Below are 9,547 nucleotides of genomic sequence, written 5' to 3'. Positions count from 1 at the left end.
ATCAATATAAGAAATCTTAATCTGGATTTAAAAAAAAATATTGGCTATGAACAGTAGAAGATCCTTTCCATGACTATGTGATAATAACGTGGATGTAATTTTTTTTTAGCAAACCTGTGTATCTTTTGTGAATAATAAAAGAACAGGACAACAATAGTTAATGCTCAGGCAACCTCACCATTATCTAGGCGCTCGTTTTTGCTCGCCTGGGCCTGACGTGGTTGCCCGGTACATGCATGTGTCCGGATTCGCAACCAAATGAGTATCAGGATAGTCTTAATGGGGATTTTATGGCCCTGTTATCAATGCATTTATATTTTGGAAATAGTGCAGAAGAGTTTTATCCCCATGAAACTTTCTTTACTCCCATAAAACTCTTATCATCTCTCTTTATCAATACGGTGCCACAACAGCCTATTTAATGTCTATAAAACTTTAATGAAACTCCATTAAAACCGGTCTCAGGCAACATCCAGACGACGTGCAGCTCAGGCAAGGTAGAGGCTGGGTGTTAACCAAACACGCCCTAAAGGCCTCGCGCTCTGGCCTCGTCTGCTGGCGTACAAGTTGCACGGTCGTTAACGACCGGAGGTGGGGCGGGGTTGTCAGCCAATGCGGGGAAAGGAGGTTCGCTGGACAGCGATTTCCGAAACGTGAGCGCGACAGACGAGGTGGGTGGCGTGTGGGCCCGAGTGTTTTTTAGATGAATTTGGACGAAAGCTGTCCGTATTTTTTAGGTGTTATTACAAATATCTATACTATAAAAAAACAAAAGATTTTTTAAATACCTCTCATCCAATTAATTCATACACATCTCTTGTCTTACCACTTTGATATTCTTTAAAAACAGATCAATCGTCTTGGAATCAACTGGCCATACATGATGAATGGACCCAGATTGATACGGTTATACATCCATTTACAACTCCGTTAATAATAGCGGCCGATATCCTTATTTTTTCACCTAGAATTTTCTACCCACCCTCCTATACTTGTGCCAGACAGACACGCCAATCCAGACACCTGTGCAGCCGGCATCCGTCCGCCTCGCTCCAGCTCGTACGGGGCATCCCGCCCTCGACATTATGCTCGCTGCTCCTCGCGTCTAGTTGGACGACCGTGCAGCCCGCACCGCCTCGCACACGCATCCTATCACTACTACAACAATCTTAACCGAGACGGACAAAAAGCATTAACCGAGGTGGTTTTTCAACCGCCTCCGCCGAAAGGTCATGGTTATTCGTGCCTTAACGTAGGCGGTTGGCCTCCCGCCTCGGTTAATCAAATAAAAAAATAAAAAAAATGAAAACCCGTGGACAAGCCCAGCGAGCCCATCTATGAGGCGCTGCCGTAGCTGCACGCCGGACCGCCGGGGTTCCTTGATCTGCAACCAGAGGAGGGCGCACCACCTCTGGCGGAGAGCTCGGGGGAGAGGGCCTGCCGTCGGGAGGGCGCAGATCCGTTGCTGGGTAGGGCTCGTCTCCGGATATGGGCCCCCAAAGCCATCGCCGTCTGATCCGAGCAAGAGAGGCCGCTGCACCACCGGATCCGCCACCAGGAGGAGCGCCGGTGCCGGATCCGGCCGCTCCACCGCCGGATCTACCGCCGTCGCCCGGATCTTGGCCCCTCGTTGTGCCAAGGGGAGGGAGGGTGCCACCGCGCCAATAGGTAGGAGGAGGAGGGGCGACGCCGTGCCGCCGCACTGGGAGGCCGCACCGCGCCGCCGCACTAGGAGGCCGCGCCACGCTGGGACGCCGCGTCGCGCCGTCGAGGGAGAGGCAGGGCCGTGGTGGGGCGCCGCCGGATCTGGGAGCTCGAGCAAGGGCCATCAGGAGATGAGGGGTGGGGTAGAGAGGTGGGGTGGCGCCATTCTGAGAGAGGCACTCGTGGGGGGCGTCTCGCTCTTGGTCAGAAGGGAGACGGAGGGAGCGAGCCGCGTCAGGCCCTTCACAAGAGAGAGAGACACCGGAGGGAGAGAGGAGTGCGGCCGAGGAGGGAGTGAGGAGTTGAGGCTGAAAACCATAAAGTCTGATATATATATATATATATATATATGTGTGTGTGTGTGTGTGTGTGTGTGTGTGTGTGTGTGTGTGTTCAGAACTAGGCCTCTTGGGCTAGTGGGCTGGGCCTAATTTATCGAGGCGGTTGAGTTATAATGCCCGCCTTGGTTAATGTTTTACCGAGGCGGTTACGTTAGGATGCCCGCCTCGGTTAATGATTTACTAAGGCGGTTGCTGGGCTAGTTGCCCGGCCATGAATAACTGAGGCGGGCAACTGGCCCAACCGCCTCGAAGACCAATTTGGAAATGCCTCGCAAAAAATTTTGTGTAGTAGTGTGTCCCCCTTCTACGCCTTGCTCCTTCCCCCTAACCCCCTCCTCTCTCTCCGCATGGACAGGACCCAGAGCCGGCCTCCAGCTCGCTACACCCCTATGCGCTGGTCCAATGATCTGCCGCGCCCCATCCCCTAGCGCCTGGGCCGTGCGCCCATCACTCAACATGCCCCCGTGAAACACTTGCAACATGAAACACTTGGATGCAACATATGTCAGACACAAATGAAACATACTGTTGCAACATATGTGTGAAAACATATGCAACATCTAGATAAAATGCTTGTAACACGTTTGTGAAACACATGCAACATTTGTGTGAAACATATGCAACATCCAGATAAAACACTTGCAAAATACATCTGAAATAGAAGAAATATTTTTTTTCAAAACGTTTGCAGCATACCACTGAAAACACTTGCAAAAATATATAACAAATACAACATACCTCTAAAACATCTACAACACTTGAAATATACATTTACAACATAGGTAAGGGGAAGGCCAGGGCCAGTCAACTCCAGTCGTCTGGATGGGATCCGGCGTCGAGCGATGGCACCGCGAGCACCACCAGCATCGACCATGCGCGGTGGGGAAGAGGGCGGATGGATGAAAGGCCACGCTACCTCGTGGCCGAGCGGATAAGCATATGAGGGTGCGGTGATTTGTTTTTTTCCGACTGAGATGAGGCCCACTCTTATGGAATCGCGTTCGGATGAGAGTTCTAGATGGACGCATGTGTTGGATAATATCAATACTTGTGCGCACTTCGCCTCTGCCATCAATATATCTCGTTGCACCTTCTATCCTCTGCTGTCCCCTTGCCCGAATTTTTTATTTTTAGCCATTTTTTGAATTTTTTTCACAAATATGCCCATGGAGGTAAGATTTCAAAATCTGGAACCTTAGCTCGACGCCATCGTTGCTGGCGCCGACCTTACACGTCTCGGCGCCAGTCTTGCTGGCACCGAGCTCTTAGGCTCGAAGCAGACATGGTGGTGACATGGTAGGAAGCTTGGTGCTAGTCACCCTGGCGCCGAGCCTGTCTTACGTATGGGCCCCAATACTTTCTCTCTTCCTCTCCCTATCTCTCTCGCACCTCCCTCGTCCGAGCAGCGCACCGCCGCCACTACCCGCGCCCTCTCCCGCCTACGGCTGGCCGTGCCCGTGCGCCCTCACCCTCCCTGCACCCAAGCCTCGCCGCACCCTACGCTCGCGCCGTGCCCATGCCCCCTCTGTACCACCGCGCCCCGAGGCCACGCTGGTCCCCGAGCCCGTGCCTCGCCCGACATGCCGTCAGCGCCCGCGGCTACCTTGGCTACGCCCTGCCGCGTCGGTGCCATGACCGTGACCGTGCCACCCACCGTGTCGCCTGCGCCCATTGAGCCGGCTTCGCCGCGTGGAGCGTCGGGCTTACCGCGCCCGCCGCACGCCACCGCCGTCCTCAGCCATGCCCCCACTGGTCGCAGCACAGGTAAAAATTGTGAATTTGCAATGTGCGTATTTAGTTAGCTTTGATTGTAGTGTAGTAGTTTTGACATTTATTATTTACTAGTTAATGTGATGACTCAGGTAGTTGATTTAGTTAGTGATCTAGTGAGATAGATAGAAACATAGATACATAAGTACATAGATATAGTTAGATAGCTACTTAGATAGGTAGTTACATATTTAGTTAACTAAATAGGATCTAGCTATTTAGTTAGTACACTATATCTATGTATGTTGTTATTATCTTATTTACTTAGTTTGTAGTTAGAAAGTACTTGTTATGTACTATCTATCGTCTAATTTGGACTAAATGACATGTGTTTTGTTATATGTTTGAACTAGATGGACAACCTAGTGACCATACATCATGGAGGCACCGTTGAATACGATCGCTATGGATATGTTGAGTTTGTTGACATGCAAAGCGTGCATGTGCTATTCAATGATAGGCCTTCATTTAGTGAGATGGTTGCGAGGGCTCAGGAGGAGTTGCATTGCCTTGGAGATGATGGCATTGTAGTTGAGGGTGTACTGCACCTAGGTTCTCCTCCCAACATCCTCAGGCAAATGATCCCAATTGGTTGTGTGGATCAGTGGGAGAACTATGTGAGATCAGCTATGAAGAGCTAGCAACAATGTTTGGATGTGGTTGTGCGTCGGGTGTTAGTCGATCCCATCCCTCTTGGGTTTTCCCCACCAATGGGTCAGCAGGCACACATCGACCCTCCCATCCTGGAACCCTATATGGATGCGGAGGTTGCACCTACGGTTCCCGATGCTCAATCTACCCCCAATGCGGTTGTTGGATATGCTTGTCAGACTCATGTTGTTGTGGCAGATCCTCCTTATGAGATCCCTTTGACACAGAATCATCCGAGTAAGTATCTTAACCGCATGGTTATTGGAAGCTTACCCCATTCCTTACATCCATTTCTTTCATTCTTTCCTCATTTCTCTACTTATGTTGCAGGAGACATTCCTGAGAATGTGGATGTGCCCCCTGTTGTTGTACAAGTGCACTGTGAAGATGGATTTCATGGCTCAAATAGTGTTGAGATTATGCATGATTCGGAGCCATATGAGATGGCAAGGGCTCTTGATTCTGATGATGATCGCCCTATTGGAGAGCTGACAGAGAGTGATGTTGAGATGCTGAGGCATATCTTTCTCGGCTGCTGTGATCCAAGAGTTCACGAGTTCAGTGATCTTGCTCATTCCGATCAGGCGTGTGCAGAAGGATGTGATGATGAGCTCCTAGAAGCTCGAGGTCGGCCCTAACATGGTAATTGAGAATAGGAGGGTGTTCAAGGACCTCCCTGCATTGAAGAGGTGGTTGCAGGCATTTGTAGTGATACGAAAGAGACCTTACAAGGTCTTGCATTCATATGCGGAGCACCATTACATAGTTGTGTGTGACAAGAAACGCTGCCCATAGAGGGTTTGTGCAAGGAAGCAAAAGTTCACCGGAAAGTGGAAGATCACAAAAGTTGTCGGGCGACATAATTGTGCTGACCATGTGCTGACACTAAGGCATCGACAGTTGACATCTACCCTCATTATCAAGCAGTTGATGGGAATATTGCAGGGAGAACCCAACATGAAGGTTAGGACAATTATAAGGACCATTGAGGTGTTGTATGGAGGTTATATGATAACTTATGGTAAAGCTTGGAGGGCTAAGCAGCGAGCGTGGAAGATGATATATGGGGACTATGAGGATGGGTATGAGCAGCTGCTAGTACTCTTCAATGCAATCAAAGTGGTGAATCTAGGCATGCATTATGAGTACATCCCAAAACCAAATGCATGGAAGGATGGGAGGTAGATATTCTTCCGTGCTTTTTGTGCTTCCCTCAGTGTGTCGAGGCCTTTAGGCACTGTTGTCCTGTCTTCTCCATTGATGGTACGTTCTTGATTGGCAAATACTAGGGCACACTTCCTATAGCCATATCCTATGACGCGAACAACAAGTTGGTTCCTCTGGCATTTGCTTTGGTTGAGAAGGAGAACAATGACAGTTGGGGATGGTTCTTGAGGCTAATCTGGATACATGTGGTTGGGCCTGGCAGGGAGGTTGGCGTCATATCTGATAGGCACCAGGCCATACTTAATGTTGTGTGAGAGTAGATAGAGGGGTATGCACCTTTGCACCATCGTTGGTGTACTTGGCACCTTGTCGAGAATCTACTCCGGAAGGATGGTGTGAAGGGTAACTTTGATCTGTTCTAGGAGGCTGCTCGACAGCTTGAGGACAAGTACTTTTAGAAAAAGTTGGAGCAGGTCAGAACCGCATCAAATGCAGAAGGTAGACAATGGCTCATAGGTTTGATGAGGGATTTGGAGAAATGGACGAGAGCTCACGACGCCGGTGGATGGAGGTACGAGTTTCAGTGCAGCAACATGGCGAAGTCATTCAATAAGTTGCTATTGGGGATACGTGGTATGCCCATGAATGCAATCGTTCAATTCACCTTCTATAAACTTGTTGCCTGGTTCAACGATAAACATGCCCATGCTTTTAAGTTGTGGAGTGATGGAGAGATATGGGCTCCGAAACCAAAGGCACACCTAGAGAAGGCAAATGAAAGGGCTAGCACACATGAGGTTACATGCTTTGATCATGCCATAGGGACTTATCAGGTGGAGCCTAGGGGTGGTACAACATTCGACGGCGAGGTCCGAGAGTCGATGATGCATGTGGTTATCCTCCAAGATTTCAAATGCACTTGCGGTAAACCAAGGCAATACCACTTTCTATGTTCCCATTTGGTGGCAATAGCTAGGCATCACAACTATAATATCGAGAGCAGGATACCTCACGAGTTCAGTGTTGACACACTTGTGCACACATGGAGCCCCTACTTCGTGCCTTTCCAGGACCCTAGAGAGTGGCCTCCATATGTTGGGCCGAAGTACATTGCGGATCCGGCTTACCATTGGAACAAGTGTGGATCAAGGAAGAGGATGAGGCACACGATGGTTATGGATCAGATACCCAGAAGAACGAGGCGTGGGAGAGGAACCCCATTTGTTACTGACCCCGAGCAGTACAAGTGCAGCAAGTGTGGTAGACTTGTCCACAATTCACGAAGTTGCCATTGGCAGATTAGTGAGGTGCGACTATTGGTTGATTTCATTATTTCATATTTGCCATATTCATTTAATTAATTATGCATGTCTCAATTTATGCATGTAATTGTGTCAATTACTTGTACATTTCTAAGTTCATGTTTCATTGTATATTGAATTTCTAATTCATTGACTTTTTTTTGTAGGATGGCGCAATTCCACCTGCTCGAGCCGATATACGAGGTGACCCACTGAGGACGTCTCATAGTGTAGGGGCAGGTAATAACCTATATGTTTTGTTCAAATTTTGGTGAGCGTACATGTGTTTGTGAAGTAACAGGAGACTATGTTTTATTCCATGCAGGACCTTCCACTCCTTCATCCTAGAACCCATAGTGGGTTCTTGGACATGCAGTATGACGACAGGTACACTCCTTTCATGCAAAGAGCTAGCCTAGATGTCATCTCTTTTTAGGTTCATCGTGGATTGCCCAAGTTCAACTTGGCGGCCATAACTGCGTTGGTTGATAGGTATTATATTCAATCAATGCCTCCATTCATGGCCATTTGTTACAACGACTTCTATAGGATGAGGTGCCCTCTAATCTACTTCTATGCTATCGAGTTCCACCTGCCAGATAGAGTTGCACGCCAATTTGGAGTGAGACAGCTTTGGCCAACGTCTCCGTTCTCGACTGGCGTTGACTTACACAAGTAAGTGTTTTGCTATTTCAAATGTCACGTGATGGACCATTTCCATTAATATGGTGACATGTACATGGATTTAAGTAATGATAACATACGTGCAGGTTGGATCGTCAGAAGAACAGAAAGATTTTTGACTAGGAGAAGCACCACCAGTTCTACATTGAGCAATGAGAGGAGATGCATGACAACATGGACGAGAACAATGAGCCACACACGAACCATGAGTTCAGGTGGTACCAAGCTTGGTACCAACGTGCGACACATTGCAGGCTGAGGGTACAGTGGACAGAAGATGACCACGCCAACATCAAGTCCTCCGACGATGAAGACACGACGTACGACCAATCTACCCGTGCAGGAAGGCAAGTGGAGGCAGGACCGATCTTGGACAGAGTGGTAAGTCAATTGCCTTATTTTTCTACGTTAAGTTGCATACCAATACATTAGGCGTTAAAGGTATCTATTTTAGTTAGTGTCACCTTCGAGCCGTATCATCCTTATAATACGTTAGATTCTTGTACAAAAGAAAACAAAACCCATTGCTATCTGTTCAGAAGTATTATTACTGAGAACTTTGTTGCAGGGCAATACACTCAAATGCTTCGTTGAAGACATTGAGTGCTTTTGTCCGAGAGTCAGGGATGACGACATGCGTAGCTTCCTAGACGTAAGATTCAAAATATTATTTCAAACATATTATTAATACGTTAGATTCTTTTAGTTAACATAATTTTGTACAATAGAGGCTGTCACATCGGCTACGCCATGCGGCTGCTCGTTGTGGTTGCAGGACATACACGACGTAAGACGTGTACGTTCCTTCCACAGGCAGAGGAGACTTAGATTCCTCTAGCCAAGATGAGGACAAGGACGAGTATGATGACGTGGACCAGAGGCACGAGGAGCTTGGCCCATCTCAACTCCATGACGCTCCCTCGACTCAGCCTACACAGCCTCTAGGCACTAGGCGACGCTGTCCACCTGACCCTTACACTCTAGGTACGAGCACTCTTGGTCACAAGGGTAAGGGTAAGACTAGGAGGTAGTGAGGGTTGTGGTAGATATTAGTATATACTATTATGCATTTTGTATTTACTTTCCTGTAACTATTTTGGACTGTATGGACATTATGGACTATTTGGACTATGCAGGACATGTTATGTTAATTATGATGTTCATTGTGGTTGCATTGTGCTCTTTGGAGGATTAAATGTTTGGATCATATAATGATGTCTCTGTTTGTAACTGTGGATGCTCCTGAAACAAGGGAAACTCTTGTGAATTTTTTCCGTGAATCATTAATCATACCACACTGCTAAAAAGGCACAAATGTAGTACATAGATTAAATGTAAATTCATTAGAATGTGTATAGTACAATCATATCGTATAGACGCTTTGCAGATGAATCTAGGTTTTTAAGTAACAGTGAATGAATCTAGGCTTTTCAGACAATGAAAATAGACTTTTCAGTTACAAGGACGAGGAGTACGATGACAACATCGATTTATCACTTCACTTACATAGTACTGCCATGCAAGGAAGCACAACTCCACTCCATCTCCACAATCCATCTTATTACTGTTTGATCCAAGGGCTGAGGTGAAGAGGCACACGGATCGCTGACATGGCACATTGAGAGGCCTCCATTCCTCCTCTCAACCTATAAATAACCCCTCACTCCCTCTCATTCACACACACAACAAGAAATAAGAGCACTCCTTAGTATTTTATTTTGTTGTAGTACCAATGTACGAAGGGTCATCCAGAGGGAGAGAAAAGGGGAAGGGAACTACCATTGTGTGGGAGGGTTCTCTTGGTCCCGATTTCTTTGAGCAAGCTCTTTATGAGAGGTTTCTAGTTGAGAGCAAAAGTGATTTCACCAAAGAGGCACCACTGAGAGGATACAATGAATGGAAAAAAGAGTGGCCAAAATGCATGCATGG

The sequence above is a fragment of the Miscanthus floridulus genome, chromosome 14, assembly GCF_019320115.1.
Source record: "Miscanthus floridulus cultivar M001 chromosome 14, ASM1932011v1, whole genome shotgun sequence".
Lineage (NCBI taxonomy): Eukaryota > Viridiplantae > Streptophyta > Magnoliopsida > Poales > Poaceae > Miscanthus > Miscanthus floridulus.
Note: the sequence above shows the minus strand (reverse complement) of the source record.